Genomic DNA, 18,153 nt, shown 5'->3' with positions numbered 1-18,153 from the left:
TTAAGTGGTAGACTGTCCAATGGGTTAAACAAACTGAGAGAGGAGATTTGTATCACTTTGAAGGTTGTGGTATGATTTATAACAAATACATAGGAAAAAAGCAACTAAACTAAGACAATTGCCAATATATGGATAGGAAAAAAAAAAAGGAGAAAGAAAATAACCATAGTAATATTCATGGCTCATTTAGTAGTAGCTTTTATAATGTAAAATAATGCAATCACTGAATATCTTTTAAATTTTGGTCTATTTTGAGAGAATATGGGAAATAGGAAGTGTCTAATTTTTTTCTGTGTGTGTGTGTGTGTGTGTGTGTGTGTGTGTGTGTGTGTGTGTGTACCAGAGACTAAACCATCATATTGCATTTGGAGAAGCTCGGAGATAATTCTTACCACCGAAAATAACTTTTAAAAGTAGCAATAAAATCTTACTATATTAAGTACCAAAAGAATAAGATAAAAATGTGGAAGGTGGCTGCCTTTGGGGAACTGATAATTGGGAGTAGTCAGAATAATTAATGAATTAATTAGTCTCATAGAAGTATTTGACTCAAAACTCAGACTATAATGTTAATAAAAAAATTTAAAACTTAATTATTTAAACACATTTTATGAAACACTGTAGCCCATGTGCACTTCCTTGGGGCTTTTGTTATGATCTCTGTTTCTTCAGTGACTACTTTATCTGAGTCTGACCTCAGTGAAAGCAGGAGAGCAAGGATTTGAAGGATGAGGTCCCTCTTTCAGAAGATGTTGAGGTAAAAATAAATGAAATAGAATGTGGCAGCTTTTGAAGGAGAAGAACCCAGAGATAAATTACTTGACCCTGATTATTTCATTCTTTTTATTCAAGTATTTATTTTCTTTTGAATTTTACTTTTAAAATTAATCTACAGTAAAACTGTCTTTTTAAAATTATAATTCTACAAATTTTAGCACATGTGTAAATTCATGTTCTAAAGTTCAACACTTTAAAAATGTAGTACCACTTGCTTTTGGCCTCCAAAACTTCTGATTTGAAATCTTTAGCCATTCAAGCTCTTATTCCCTTAGGAGTAATGTGCCATTTTCCTCTGGCTACTTTCCTGATTTTTTTTTTTCTTAATTTTCAGCAGTTTGATTATGATATATCCTAGCATGGATTTCTTTGGGCTTCTAGTTTTGAAAGTTAACTGAACTTTTTGAATCTTTAAGTTTGTGTCTTTTACCAAACTTGGGAAGTTTTTAACCGTTATTAAAAATACATATTTTTGGCAATCTAAGGAAACCAATGTTAGACATTTTGGTATTGCCACCCTGGTCCCTGAGTCTCTGTTATTTTTGTTCAATCTATTATTTCTCTGTTTTTAGATTAGGTATTTTTAATTGATATATCTTCAACTTCAAGGACTATTTCCTCTGTAATTTCCGTTCTGCTATTGAGCCTTTTAAGTATTTTATTTTGATAAATGTAGTTTTTAATTCTAGAATTTTCATTTGGTTCTTCTTTAAGTCTGTTATTTCATTGCTTATGTTCTCTATCTTTCCATTTGTTTCAAGAGTGCTTGCCCTTGTTTCTTGGAGTATTAGCTACTTTAAAATCTTTATTAGAGGGCTTCCCTGGTGGCGCAGTGGTTAAGAATCCACCTGCCAATGCAGGGCACACGCGTTTGAGCCCTGCTCCAGGAAGATCCTATATGCCATGGAGCAACTAAGCCCGTGCGCCACAACTACTGAGCCTGCGCTCTAGAGCCCGCGAGCCACAACTACTGAGCCCATACACCACAAGTACTGAAGCCCATGCACCTAGAACCCGTGCTCCACAACAAGAGAAGCCACCATGATGAGAAGCCCGCACGCAGCAACCAAGACCCAACACAGCCAAAAATAATAAATAAATAAAATAAAATAAAAATCTTTATTAGATAAATGCAACATCTGTGTTATCTCTGCATGGGTGTCTTTTTTTCCCCCATGTAAATTGAGAGTTTTCTGTTTTTTCATATGTTGAACAAATTTGTATTGCATTTTGACATTTGAATACTGTGTTACAAGGGTCTTGTTTAAGTCCTGTTATGAACGTTGATATTTTGGTTTTATCAGGCAATATCTAGTTAAGTTTAGGTCACAAGTTCTGACCAGCAGTCTTCTGTAGGATGTGGTTTCAACGTCATTTCTGTTTTCAAAGCTTTTGCAATTCTATTTGGATCTTTCCTGGGTGTGCATCACCCCATGGCCAGTCTGGGACCTGAGTGGTGGTCTATCTTTTGATTCAGTTCTCAGTGTCTTTAATATGGTGTATAGGAGTACCACATGTACATCTTTGAGGGTAAACCTAGGCATTCATAAACATCTGCATGTATTATAGTAACTTTCTTCACTATCTCCCTGGTACTCTGTGATTCCTGGGCCTTTCTGTTGGTTCTGAGAGCAGAAAGTTGGGGCATTATTTATTATAGTCTATCATGCCCTCCTACCACTATGCCCCTGTCTGAGATAACATAGCAGGAGAAGAGACAGAGAGAAAGAGAGACAGAGAGAGAGAGAGAGAGAGAGAGACAAAGAGCAGAAGGAATGTATATTTCCCAAACTCTTTTGTGACCCCAGCTATTCTGATAGGAAATGAAAGTTCCCCTGCCATCTTCACAGTTTTAGGTGCATGTGGGTCTCAGATGCTGCCACCATTGCTTAAAGTTTCCCACTCTTTGAGCCTGAACTAGGATGTTCCTCTGGAGCTTCTCTCTGTTCACGCCCAAGATCACTTCTCAGTTTCTGGCAGCCTTGAGACTGTGACCAGGCTGGGGGATATGAGAGAGAAAAAAATTATTAACTCAGTACCCCTGGCTTGGTATTCTTCTTCAAACTGCCTGTTTCGATTGCCTTTTCTGAGTCCTCAAAAAGATCCTCCATGTTTCTGCCTAGGTTTTCTAAGTGCATTCCTTGAAAGAGACAGGGTGGTGTATTCTGATTCCATTTTACCCATAACCGAAACCCACAGTCATTTCATTCTTATTTACGTACTTATGCATTTAGTTCTGTACTTCCAGAATTACGAATGTGTGTACTTCCATGTTTCTAGTTTCTTTCTTTTAATGGTAAACCCTCTGGAACAGGGAACATTTTTTTTTATGACTTACAGGGCATTATGCTCCAATATATTTTCAGAAATGGCACTGCTAAAAGAAGTTAAAAATCTCACATTCACCCCATCCTTTTCTTTTGCCTTGCTAATTGAACAGTATTCATTCTAACCCTGGCCATCCAATAGCCTTGTTAAGATGGGGTGGCTTTTTATATACAGAACACACGCTATTTCAGTTAGTAGATTAGTAGTTGGTGTTTGAAATGATGTGAGACTCAAGGAAGGGGCAAAGATAAACAGGGTGAACAAAAATGAAATGAATATGAGAGACGTGGTGACTATATACACATCATCTAATCACTGCAGGCGGATTTTCTAAGTAGACACCATTGACCTATTTTGTGGATAAGAAAAATAAAATTAGTGAGAACTCTGCCACCTACTTATACAATTACTCTGAAATCAGGGAGGAAAAACAAGGCCCATTCACAGAGCTCTGCCACCTTACTGAACGTATATATGGGAGGTGGAAACCGAAAACTTGAGAAAACCATTATCAGTGCAATAACTTCCTACTGTTCCCTTGCCTTGCCTTTGCTACAAACCTTTCAGAGCTGCAGTTAACTATGATGAAACTGTCATTCTCTTTATCGTCAGTGTTTTTGCTCCATTCTCCAAGTGGCCTAATGAATCTTGGACTTTCTATTCACATTTGCATGCTTCAGGAGTGTGAAGATTGAGGGGCTGGGGTTTGCCTTGACTTAGTGAATTCTGGCTATAGAGTTAAGCATGAGATGATTTGGTGCTGTCCAGGGCTGAGCACGCTAAAACATGCTCCTTAACCTGATGATCTGATAGCAGATTATTTTTAAGACTGAGTATCAACGATTGTAAAGATTATGTGGTCTTTGGCTAATGCATGCAGTATACGTATCTACCTGTTGACCACAGACGAATATTGTAAAAGAAGATGAGGAGGAAATAGTTAATAGCTTTGTAGAGGAGGAAAAATTTTCCTCTACCCTTCTAGGTTCTGTTCACTGGTCTAATAATCAAATTGACATAAGACAACTTAACAGGAGAAAAACACAAATTTAATTCCGTACATATGGAAGTCCCGTAGGTATGGGACTAACAAGTGACTGAAGCAGGCTGTTTATATACCTTTCCAGAATAAGAATCAATTATTTGTGAACATGTGACGAAACAAACGGGTTTTGGCTTGGGATAGCAAATCAATGAAGAAATAAAACGTTTGTTTATACAGCTTTCTCTGCCTTGATTTCTCTATCTCTGGGAATAAGGACGCTCTCCCTCCTCCAGGCATAGGGAGGATATCTTCACACGGGAGGTTTATCTCTTGCTTTCAAGGGAACACAGGAGGGTCAGAGTGTTCTTCGTATACCAGCTATTTCTCAAGTAACTTTAATTTAAAATAATCAATACACCACCTTGGCATATTTCAGGGCAGCCTGCTCTGAGCCCCATCAGCCTTTTGACAGGCTCAGCCTCAGTTATAGGTAAGCCTAGATTACTGGGAAAGAAAGCTCACAAATGAATATCTATATATATTTTTTCTTGTTAAAGAATTCATTTGAAATATTACTGCCCCAAATAATACTTTCCATAGTTATATTTCACATGATAGGAAGGCCTGCCTGCTGTGGTCACTCGGTCCTTATAGTAACCCTGTGAGGTAGATGAGACGTGTTTTATTATTCTCATTTTATATATGAAGAAACTAGTTCACACATATTATGGTTCAATATCACATAGCAGTTGTATCTCAAAAACAGGTCTCAAACACACAGAATAATGTTTCCATTTACTCTTCACCAGTCAGACTTCCACTCCTATCACTTCAGAGAAAAATACACCTACAAAGATCATTAATCACTTCCTTGTTTTTGTAAGGCATACCCTCCCGGCAGCACTGACACAGTCCAATGGCTCCATAAGATTGAAACCCTCTCTTAGTTCTTTTCCTACTTTAACAACTCCTGTTTCTTTCTATTCTTCTTTACTAGAGCAGCCTGCTCCTCCAAATTTTAAATCAAGTAGCTTTTCAAGGATTGGTCCAAAAATAACTTATATTTTTGCTCTAAGCAGTCCTAGCTACTCCCATAAATGAAGATGCATTACCTTTTATTATAAAGGTAGTTTTTACCTTTCTACACACTAGAGAATTCATATCATTCATACTCAAATATTTCCTTTTCAGTGCATTCATTTATCACTTCATTAATTTACTCAAAAATATTTATCGAGATTCTACTGTTTTCTAGGCACCAATCTAAGTTTCAGGATGCAACAGGCCGAAGAGGAAAAAAAAAGATCTGCCTTCATGGAATTTACATTTGAGTAGACAACATACATAACCAGCAAAACTTGTTATATAATATGATGGCAGAGTATAATAAACACCACAAAGAAAATTAAAGCATTTGAGAATGGCAGTGGTTGTGATGCATGTGAGCAGTAGGTGGGGGTGGGGTCATGGAACATGGAGCAGACAGGTAATTACATTATAAATGAAAGAACCCTGGATGGCCCCGTGGGAAGGAGGACCACTTCACTGGAGAGAAAGGGAATTAGACTAAGGGTCAAGAAAATTCACCATTTATCTTGCCTCTCTCCTTCACACATATTTTGGTAAAGTCCTTTAGCCTCTCTGGGACAAATCCTTAGATGATTTCTGAGGAACCTTTCAGTTTTATGATTTTTATCACAGATCTTAGAAAAGATGGGGCAGAGACAAAAGAATAAATGAGAAATAGAATTATTAGTGGTTATTTATTTTCATCAATGAAGCTTTATTTAGATTACAGATCTTTTTATTAAGTTCAGCCATTCTCTCAGGAATATTTATTGACCTCCTACTAATTTCCAGGCACTGGGCTAACTTCAAAGAATGCTGAGGTGAATGAGTTCACAGCCTTTATGTCAAGGGGCTCACAGCCTAGTTCACCATGTTCGGATCAGATTCTTCTCTGTTTGGAATCTGTCAAAGTCCCATTTTTGTTACATCTTCCAGGTCTTAAGTATCTCCTGCACAATATCTTCTGATACTCTAACAGAGACCCTTGACCAAGAAACCCCTGAATTTTTCATAAATAAATAAATAAATGACGAAGGCCATTTGGAAAAATTTTGAAAGAAACAGAGAAGGATAGCGTCCCTGATACTCCTTGTTAATTTTTTGAAAATTTGAACCCAATTATATAAAGATAAAATACAACGTCCTCCAATTCATTACAATCTCTGTTAACAGGTCATTTCAGGGTTTTAATCAAAGACCTACAATAAGTTATATGTGGAGGACCTAGACTAGAAAACAGATCAGAGAATTCGAGGCACAATAAACACAAGTCACACAGGAAAACCACCTGATAGATATTACTTGTGTTCAGCAATATCTGATTCTCCTTTCTTCAGGGCACAGAGAAGACTGAAGTTCTCAGCACCTTGCAATTGGCTGTGTCCATAAGACAGATTACAGCCAATAAGGTGCAAGGAGAAGTGATGTGTCTCATTGCCTTGCTGAAGCATCTAATTGCTAGTGTGGGACTCTACAGCATTTTCTTCCAGCCTTATCAGTTAAGGAGGCCATAAGTGCTAAATGGTGAAACGGTAGGATAATGGAGCTTTCATCAGCCTAGATCTCCTACTACATAGAGAACAGTTTCTCTAGAACTCTGCATAGAGGAAACAACATTTTTTTTGTTTAGTCACTGAGATTTGGAGGTTGTTTATTACCACAACATAACTTAGCCTATCCTTACTAACTTACTATCTATTCGAATGTCCTTTTTATCAAGTTAAAAAGAATTTGGGATCTTGGAGAACTGTGAGGGTACCCCAAAACAAAGGATCCATGTGATTTACACTCATCATTTTTAACACTAACTCCCAAGAAATCAACAGGCATTCTTACCTTTCTTTGTTATTTTCATGTGAAGCATCTGCTAATCTTCCTGTTCTCACTAATCTTTCAATGTAAACATCTAGAGACTTTGGGTGCTTTGTCTTCTCCTGCTTTTCTTTTCTAAAAAAATTTATTTTATTTATAATAATTTTGAAAAATCAGTTTTAGGTTTACAATAAAATTGAGAGGAAGGAAGTAATATGCATTTAAGGTTCCTCCATGTTTTTTCATGGCTTGATAGCTCATTTCTTTTTAGGGCTGAATTCCAGTTTTTCTTCTGACTAGTAACATAGTAACCTGATGTTTATACTACAAAATTCAAGTCACTACAGTTTGAGGTTCAGTATTATGTCCAACTTTACACAGAGAGGATTCATTCATTAATTTCAGCTGTTTTCACTGACCAGCTTTCTAAGTTCTGTCAAGTTCATCATTAGTCCCAAGGAAATCAATATCTTCCCTAGCTGGTTTTATGAGAGTTCAGATCTTTCTTATAACCTCTCCTTTCATGTGACACCCCACTTTCCCAACCCTTCATTCAGAAACCTTGAACCTCTCTTTTCTAGGCATTCAGTAGCTTCAAGCCCTCACATACTCTGTGTATGCAGCACTTGCTTTTTACTGATCGAACAGTTCGAACATTATCAGTTCCCTTTCTCTCTTCTTTCTTATCTTGTTATGGTCCTTCACATGGTGCCAGATTTCTGCTTCAGACCTTAGAGATCCCATTTTTCTTATTCTATGGGGTTTTATTTTTTTCCAGTCAACTTCTACTAGATACAGGTATATATTCAAAATAACCATACTTGCTTGAGATTATTGTTTTAGTTAGAGAGCTACAAGTAGATATATGCACAAACAGGTGTTTAGCTACCCACATTGGGGTCAAGTGACAGAAAAGAACATGATCCTTTCCTTCAGGACCCAGGTTTACTCTGAGTCATTAAACAAATTCTAGTATCTTCCTGAATGCGTTTACTGTTAGAGCCATCTTAAGAATTCTGATAAAGATGATTTAAAACATTTAATATTCTTGGCTCCCTGATTGAGAAGTCTTATCTTAAATATATTAATGTAACCGTAAATGAGGAACTCAAATATAGCTACTGTCATTCCCTGAGCCCTAACTTTTAATGAAGTAACAATTAATGTAAGGATAGATTGTCATCACAAAGCTCTGTTCATAACTGCTTAAGTTGAGTTTGTGGTCTGCTGATCGGCTGAGGGAAGTTAACTGAAAGTAATTATATACAGTCAATTTGAAAACTGTAAAAAGTAAAATAAATGTGAAAAAGTAAGCCTCTGGCACAATGCAGTGAGTCTTATGGTAAGAGTAAAAAATGAAAACTTCTATGTCTATTTAACAACCTTTCCATGATATTATTTGCAAAAGATTATAAGCCAATTTTAGTATCTAAGCAGGAAAACCAACTTCTAGACTTCCTAAAATGTCTCTGTCCATTTCTGACCTACTCCTCTTCCCAAAAGGCATAAATTAAATCGAATATAAAAAGAATACTCATTCATTATCCAACTAGCATTTGTTTCTTGGATATAAACCAGGCAATGTGTTCAATATAAGGGATTAAGAAAAAAATCAAATACTTTCCTCTTAAGATGCTTAAAGTCCAGTAGGAAGACAGATATACAAAAAAAAAAAAAAATCATTACAATTAAGTATGTGAAAAAAATTCCAATATTAGAAATGCCAACAAAATATTATAAAGGAACATAAAGGGACAACTAATTCTGAGAAAGCTAGGAAGGCTTCACAGAGAAATTCACATTTTGGTTCATCAGACCAAGAAGGTGACAGAGGTGACAGGAAAAACAGATATCTGTGTGCAACACTTAGTTCTCACACACATGTACACAAAGTTTATTGACATAGCTTATTGAGTGTGTCAGTAATTTAAAGACTATCCATTGTAAGGTGCACAGGTGGGTAGATTTGTACTACATCAGACTGTGAAAATGTGCTCTGACTGCTGGCTGCTCAGGTTGCAGGCCTTGCACAAGAGCTTCTAGACCAGAGTGAGTAGCTAGTGTACAAATCTTAAAAGGTCAGAGTTGGCTGGGGCTTCAGTGATCTTCATATCTAGGTCCTCTATTTTACAAGGCAGCAACCGAGTCCCAGAGAGGGGGGTAGCTTGTCCAGTGACACTTATTAGTATAAACAAACAGTATAGAAATTCTACAAATAGTAAATAATGACACTGTTTACCGTAATAAGTTGACAAATGCACATCCCTTTAGGGATCAGCAAAAATATGATTTAAAAAGCTGCTCCTCAGATACAAAATAATATGTTTTGCTTTGTTTTAAATCTGTTTTCTTCTTTTACAAGCACTCCTCAACTATAAATGTTCAAAATTATTAATCTTATTTGGAATCCCTTTTCATCTTCTTTGGTAAAAAGTAGCAATCACGTAATGATTATGTTCTCCCCAGCAGAAATGTAGCAGAAAGTTTCTTTATCCTAAATTTGGTTGCAAGTTAGGAAATGAAAAATTTGAAAATCTAAACTCTAAACTGGTTTTTCCTTTCTTTTTTAAGATTTTATTTCTGAATTTTATTTATTTTTTATACTTAGTTATCTTATTTTATGCATATTAATGTATATATGTCAATCCCATACTCCCAATTCATCCCACCACCACTCCCCAAACTGTTTTTTTCTGAAATGTTGCTGCTTCCAAAAACAGCCTTCACCTATTTTGTTTTCTTAGTGGCAGGAACAGTAATGCTTACCTAGTATTCTTTCTTGGGAGATAAATGATATAGGTTACAATATGGTGGGGGCAGGGGGAGAGAGAGAGAGGGAGAAAAAGAGAGATAAGTAATTTCCTTATGAATAAGTGGGGATATCTGGGATATCACATAGTTTGGGGGAGTGAATCCCAGGAATCTGAGCTGGATAAAGCAGTTAGAAGTTTCTACTCTGTGTCATGAGAATAGAAAGCCATGTTCAGGACTGAAGCCAGATTCTGGAGAAGCCAAAAGAAAGCCAGGTAGACAAAGTCAAGCCTTACAGGAGCAGGGCAAAGAGGCAGAACCAACTGTGGGGAAAAGGGCAAATGTAGCAACCAAGAACAAGTGATATCCATTGGAGCATAAAACATCAGTGAGCTAAATCTCATCTCCAGTGGCTTACAAAGTTTACTTTGAACCCTGACTATGGATATAGAGGAAGATGTTAAGAATGGAGTAGATTATGCCAATATGCTTGATGTTGACAATGTAAACTAGAGAGGCCTTTGAAACCTTTTAGTATAGATGAGATTTCTGTAAGAAGGAAGGTTTCGGAAGCATCAGGATTTGGGATATTTTACTTGATAAGGAAAACATTTTCCCTTATAATTCTTCAGTTTAAGAATAGTAAAATGTGGTCTTAGTATTCAAAAAAAGTTTTTTTAATGCAGAGAAATAGCTGCCATCGTACATAATCCATGGAATTCCAGGAGATCAAGTTAAAACAAAGCTTTGTGCCTGAAGTAAACACTCAGGAAGGGTTGACTAAATTGGCAACCCAGGGATCAGAGCCAGAAGAGATACACTCAATATTTAGAGAAAGTATTAAAATAAAACTCTTACTTGGATAAGTATCAAAGTAAAATGAATAGAGGTCTTTGAATGTGTAAAGATTGCTAAGGTGTGGGAAAAAGGGAATTTCTCTGAGCATATTAAAGTAAGGATATTAGAATTTCCTAAGGGTAAAACAGTAATTTGATGAGCATTTTTGTAAAAGCAATTCTAAGCCTTAATAAAATGTATTTAAGGTGCAGGGATGCTGATAATTCTGGTGTACAAGGTGCTTTAGGGATGAAGAGAAGATTATCAGGAAAACTAAGTGGTTTCATTATTACCAACTTCACTGAAATTATTAGATTCCCACACCTAATTTATTCTTTGAGGCAAATAGGTCAGAGGGATTAGGGATGCTAGCAGTATTCTCACAGGCTTTTCCCAATCTCCTGACATACCATACATGTGAAAAATAGCCAAAAATAAATAAATACATAAATAAGAAAATAATCATTTTACTTAGATGCATCCCCTGGAGTTGGAAGAGTGATGCTACCGAAATGATGGATAAAATATATAAGGATAAAATATATAATTTATGGATTCAGATGCTACCATGCCCAACATTACTAGTGCTATCTGCATAATGAAAGCAAAACCCCATACTAAATTTGACAGCTGACTTAAGAATAACCTATGGAGATAAAAAGCACACAGGAAATTTCCATATGCTTATGAGTGGAAGAGGGGGTGTGAACTCAGAACCTGGTGGTATGTCCACTGAGGTTTTGTAAATTCTGTCCTACACCAGCAGTTCTTACTATGATGGGAATGTGAATGAATTAAGGAGGCAAGGAACATAAAACAAGCTCACTTTGCAGTATTTCCCAGACTCTCTTTCAGTAACTATTTTTTGTTGTCTTAACAAAGGCATTTGATCTTGGCACCACATCTTAAGAGATGGATGATTTTTCAACAATTGGATGATTAGATCTAAAGTCTTAATCCACTGGAAAAAATTTTTCTTGTTGTACATGTGTAGATAAAATCCAACATATTTGCCATCTCAATTAATACCTCTTTCTCTCTCTTTCTCTCTGTATACATCTTCTTAGGATTATCCACGAGATACTGAAATTACACCACACAGTTATATTAAAGGTTTGCCTTGGGGAGACCTTCAAGATGGCAGAGGAGTAAGACGTGGAGATCACTTTCCCCCCCATAAATACATCAAAAATACATCTACATGTGGAACAACTCCTACAGAACACATACTGAATGCTGGCAGAAGACCTCAGACTTCCCAAAAGGCAAGAAAATCCCAACATACTTGGGTAGGGTAAAAGAAAAAACAAAGGCAAAAGAATAAGGATGGTACTGTACTTCTGAGAGTGAGGTGTGAAGGAGGAAGAGTTTCCACACCCTAGGGGGCCCCTTCACTGGTGGGGATGGGGGGTGCATGGGGGGGAAGCTTCGGAGCCATGTAGGAGAGCGCAGCAACAGGGGTGCAGAGGGCAAAGTAAAGAGATTCCCACACAAAGGATAGGTGCCGACCATCACTCACTAGCCTGAGAGGCTTGTCTGCTCACCCACCAGGGCGGGTGGGGGCTGAGAGCTGAGGCTTGGGCTTTGGAGGTCAGACCTCAGGGAGAGGACTGGGGTTGGCTGCATGAAGACAGCCTGAAGGGGGCTAGTGTGCCACAGCTAGCCGGGACGGAGTCCACGAAAAAGTCTGGACCTGCCAGAGAGGCAAGAGACCTTTGTTTCAGGGTACGTGAGGAGAGGGGATACCTTCCCAGTGTGCCCAAAGAAGGCAGAGCACTGCCTAAGTGAGCTCCAGGGACAGGCACGAGACACGGCTATCAGCTTGGACACCAGAGACAGGCATGAACCGCTAATGTTCTGCCGCTGCCACCAAGAATGCTGTTTGCAAGCACAGGCCACTATCCATACTCCTGGGAGCCTGTGCAGCCCGCCACTGCCAGGGTCCCAGAATCCAGGGACAACTTCCCCGGGAGAACACACAGCATGCCTTAGGCTGCTGTAACTTCATTCTGGCCTCTGCCGCCTCAGGCTTGCCCTGTATTCCAATTATGACTAACATACCCTTCCCTCCCCCCAACCTGAGTGAACAAGACAGTCCTAATCAGCTGCTGCTTTAACCCCCTCCTGTCTGGGTGAGGAACAGACTCCTGAGGGTGGCCTACATGCAGATGCGGGGCCAAAACCAAAGCTGAATCCCAGGAGCTATGGGAACAAAGAAGAGAAAGGGAAATTTCTCTGTGAAGCCTCAGGAGCAGCAGATTAAATTCCCACAATCAACTTGATAAACCCTGCATCTGAAGAATACAGACAACAAATGTTCCCAAGATGGAGGTGGTGGACTTTGGTAACAACTGTAGACTTGGGATTGCTTTCTGCATCTAATTAGTTTCTGGTTTTATGTTTTTCTTAGTATAATATTTAGTGCTTATTATCATTGGTGGATTTGTTTATTTTGGTTGCTCTCTTCCTTTATTCTTACATATATATATATATATATATATATATATATATATATATATATATATATATATATATATACTTTTTTTTTTTTCCTTTTCTCCTTTTGTGAGTGTGTATGCTTCTTTGTGTGATTTTGTCTGTATAGGTTTACTTTCACCATTTGTCCTAGGGTTCTGTCTGCTTTTTTGTTTTTGTTTCTTTTTTTGTTTTGTTCTTTTCCCTCTCTTCCTTTTCTTCTGAGCCCTGTACCTGGCAGGGTCCTGGTGCTCCAGCCAGGTGTTGGGCCTGAGCCTCCGAGGTAGGAGGGCCGAGTCCAGGACACTGGAGCACCAGAAACCTCCCAGCCTCACGTAATATCAATTGGCAAGAGCTCTCCCAGAGATCATCGTCTCAACAGTAAGACGCAGCTCCACCCAATGGCCAATAGCTCCAGTGATGGATGCCCAATGACAAACAACAGCAAGACAGGAACACAACCCCACCCATTAGCAGAGAGGTTGCCTAAAGTCATACTAAGTTCACAGACACTCAAAAACACACCACAGGACGAGGCCCTGTCCACCAGAAGAACAGGATACAGCCCCGCCCACCAGAACACAGGCACCAATCCTCTCCACCAGGAAGCCTACACAAGCCACTGAACCAACCTCACCCACTGGTGGCAGACACCAAAAACAATGGGAACTACGAACATGCAGCCTGTGAAAAGGAGACCCCAAAAACTCTAAGTCAGAGAATGTGAGAAAACAGAGAAATATGTAGCAGGTGAAGAAGCAAGGGAAAACCCCACCAGACCAAACAAATAAAGAGGAAATAGGCAGTCTACCTGAAAAAGAATTCAGAGAAATGATAAAGAGGATTCAAACTCTCAGAAATAGAATGGAGAAAATATGAGAAACGTTTAACAAGGAACTAGAAGAACTAAAGACGAAATAAACAATGATGAACAAAATAATAAATCAAATTAAAAATATTCTAGAAGGAATCAGTAGCAGAATAACTGAGGCAGAAGAACAGATAAGTGACCTGGAAGATAAAATAGAGGAAATAACTGCCACAGAGCAGAATAAAGAAGAAAAGAATGAAAAGAATTGAGAACAGTCTCAGAGACCACTAGCAAAACATAAAACACACCAACGTTCGAATTATAGGGGACCCAGAAGAAGAAGAGAAAAAGAAAGGGTCTGAGAAAATATTTGAAGAGATTATAGTTGACAACTTCCCTAACAAGGGAAAGGAAATAGTTAATTAAGTCCAGGAAGTACAGAGAGTCCCATAAAGGAAAAATCCAAGGAGAAACACACCAAGACACATATTAATGAAACTATCAAAACTTAAATTCAAAGAAAAAATATTAAAAGCAGCAAGGGAAAAGCAACAAATAACATACAAGGGAATCTCCATAAAGTTAAAAGCTGACCTTTCAGCAGAAACTCTCCAAGCCAGAAGGGAGTGGCAGGACATATTTAAAGTGATGAAAGGGAAAAACCTACAACCAAGATTACTCTACCCAGCAAGGATCTCATTCAGATTTCATGGAGAAATTAAAATCTTTACAGACAAGCAAAAGCTAAGAGAATTCAGCAACACCAAACCAGCTTTACAACAAATGCTAAAGGAACTTCTCTAGGCAGGAAACACAACAGAATGAAAAGACCTACTATAACTAACCAAAAACAATTAAGAAAATGGTAATAGGAACATACATATCAATAATTACCTTAAATGTAAATGGATTAAATGCTCCAACCAAATGACACGGACTGGCTGAATGGATACAAAAACAAGACCCATATACATGCTGTATACAAGAGACCCACTTCAGACCGAGGGACACATACAGACTGAAAGTGAGGGGATGGAAAAAGATATTCCATGCAAATGGAAATAAAAAGAAAGCTGGAGTAGCAATTCTCACATCAGACAAAATAGACTTTAAAGTAAAGACTATTACAAGAGACAAAGAAGGACACTACATAATGATCAAGGGATCAATCCAAGGTGAAGATACAAAAATTGTAAATATTTATGCACTCAATATAGGAGCACCCCAATACATAAGGCAAATGCTAACAGCCATAAAAGGGGAAATCAACAGTAACACAATAATATTAGGGGACTTTAATACTCCATTTTGACCAATGGACAGATCAACCAAAATGAAAATAAATAAGGAAACACAAGCTTTAAAAGACATAATAGGGGCTTCCCTGGTGGTGCAGTGGTTGAGAGTCCGCCTGCTGATGCAGGGCACGAGGGTTCGTGCCCCGGTCCGGGAAGATCCCACGTGCCACGGAGCGGCTGGGCCCGTGAGCCATGGCCGCTGAGCCTGCGCGTCTGGAGCCTGTGCTCCGCAATGGGAGAGGCCGCGACAGTGAGAGGCCCGCAAACCGCAAAAAAAAAAAAAAAAAAAAAAGACATATTAGACCAGATATACATAATTGATATTTATAGGACATTCCATCCAAAAACAACAGAATACACTTTCTTCTCAAGTGCTCATGGAACATTCTCCAGATAGATCATATCTTGGGTCACAAATCAAGCCTCAGGAAATATAAGAAAATGAAATCATATCAAGTATCTTTTCTGACCACAATGCTATGAGATTAGAAATCATTATAGAAAAACATCTGTAAAAAATACAAACACATGGACGCTAAACAATACACTACTTAATAACCAAGAGATCACTGAAGAAATCAAAGAAGAAATCAAAAACTACCTAGAAACAAATGACAATGAAAACATGATGACCCAAAACCGATGGGATGCAACCAAAGCAGTTCTAAGAGGGAAGTTTATAGCAATACAATCCTACCTCAAGAAACAAGAAATCTCTCAAACAAACAACCTAACCTTACACCTAAAGCAATTAGAGAAAGAAGAACCAAAAAAATAAATAAATAAATAAATAAACCCAAGATAGCAGAAGGAAAGAAATCATAGAGATCAGATCAGAAATAAATGAAAAAGAAAAAAAGCAAACAATAGCAAAGATCAATAAAACTAAAGCCTGGTTCTTTGAGAAGATAAACAAAATTGATAAATCATTAGCCAGACTCATCAAGAAAAAAAAGGGATAAGACTCAAATCAATAGAATTAGAAATGAAAAAGGAGAAGTAACAACTCACACTGCAGAAATACAAAGGATCATGAGAGACTACTACAAGCAACTATATGCCAATAAAATGGAGAACCTGGAAGAAATGGACAAATTCTTAGAAAAGTAAAAATTTCCAAGACTAAACCAGGAAGAAATAGAAAATATAAATAGACCAATTTCAAGCACTGAAATTGAAACTGTGATTAAAAATTTTCCAGCAAACAAAAGCCCAGGACCAGATGGCTTAACAGGTGAATTCTATCAAACATTTAGAGAAGAGCTAACACCTATCCTTCTCAAACTCTTCCCAAATATAGCAGAGGGAGGAACAATCCCAAACTCATTCTATGAGGCCACCATCCCCCCGATACCAAAACCAGACAACGATGTCACAAAAAAAGGAAACTAGAGACTAATATCACTGATGAACATAGACACAAAAATCCTCAACAAAATACTAGCAAACAGAATCCAACAGCACATTAAAAGGATCATACACCATGATCAAGTGGGGTTTATCCAAGGAATGCAAGGTCTTCAATATACGCAAATCAATCAATGTGATACACCATATTAACCAACTGAAGGATAAAAACCATGTGATAATCTCAGTAGATGTAGAAAAAGCTTTTGAAAAAATTCAACACCAATTTATGATAAAAACTCTCCAGAAAGTGGGCATAGATGGAACCTACCTCAACATAATAAAGGCCATATATGACAAACCCACAGTCAACATCATTCTCAATGGTGAAACACTGAAACCATTTCCTCTAAGATCAGGAACAAGACAAGGTTGTCCCCTCTCACTGCTATTATTCAACATAGTTTTGGAAGTTTTAGCCACAGTAATCAGACAAGAAAAAGAAATAAAAGGAATACAAATGGGAAAAGAAGAAGTAAAACCATCACTGTTTGCAGATGACATGATACTATACATACAGAATCCTAAAAATGCTACCAGAAAACTACGAGAGCTAATCAGTGAATTTGGTAAAGTAGCAAGATACAAAATTAATGCACAGAAATCTCTTGCTCTCCTATACACTGACAATGAAAAATCTGAAAGAGAATTAAGGAAACACTCCCATTTACCAGTGTAACAAAAAGAATAAAATACCTAGGAAAATACCTTCCTAAAGAGACAAAACACTTGTATGCAGAAAACTATAACACTCATGAAAGTAATTAAAGATGATACAAACACATGGAGAGATAGACCATGTTCTTGGATTGGAAGAATCAACATTGTGAAAATGACTATACTTACTACCCAAAGCAATCTACAGATTCAATGCAATCCCTATCAAACTACAAATGGCATTTTTCACAGAAGTAGAACAAACAATTTTACAATTTGTATGGAAACGCAAAAGACCCTGAATAGCCAAAGCAATCTTGAGAAAGAAAAATTGAGCTGGAGGAATCAGGCTCCCTGATTTCAGACTATACTTCAAAGCTACAGTAATCAACACAATATGGTACTGGCACAAAAACAGAAATCTAGATCAATGTAACAGGATAGAAAGTCCAGAGATAAACCCACGCACATATGGTCACCTTATCTTTGACAAAGGAGGAAAGAATATGCAATGGAGAACAGACAGCCTCTTCAATAATTGGTTCTGGGAAAACTGGAGAGCTATATGTAAAGAATGAAATTAGAACACTTCCTAACACCACACACAAAAATAAACTCAAAATGGATTAAAGACCTAAATGGAAGGTCAGACACTATAAAACTCTTAGAGGAAAACATATGAAGAACACTATGACATAAATCACAGCAAGATCCTTTTTGATCCACCTCCTAGAGAAATGGAAATAAAAACAAAATTAGCAAATGGTACCTAATGAAACTTCAAAGCTTTTGCACAGCAAAGGAAAACATAAACAAGACAAAAAGACAACCCTAAGAATGGAAGAAAATATTTGCAAACAAAGCAACTGACAAAGGATTAATCTCCAAAATATACAAGCAGCTTATGCAGTTCAATATTAAAAAAAAAAAAACGATGTGATCCAAAA

This window comes from Orcinus orca, chromosome 2 (genome assembly GCF_937001465.1).
Source record: "Orcinus orca chromosome 2, mOrcOrc1.1, whole genome shotgun sequence".
NCBI lineage: Eukaryota > Metazoa > Chordata > Mammalia > Artiodactyla > Delphinidae > Orcinus > Orcinus orca.
The sequence above is the reverse complement of the archived record's forward strand: the minus strand, read 5'-3'. Positions refer to the sequence as shown.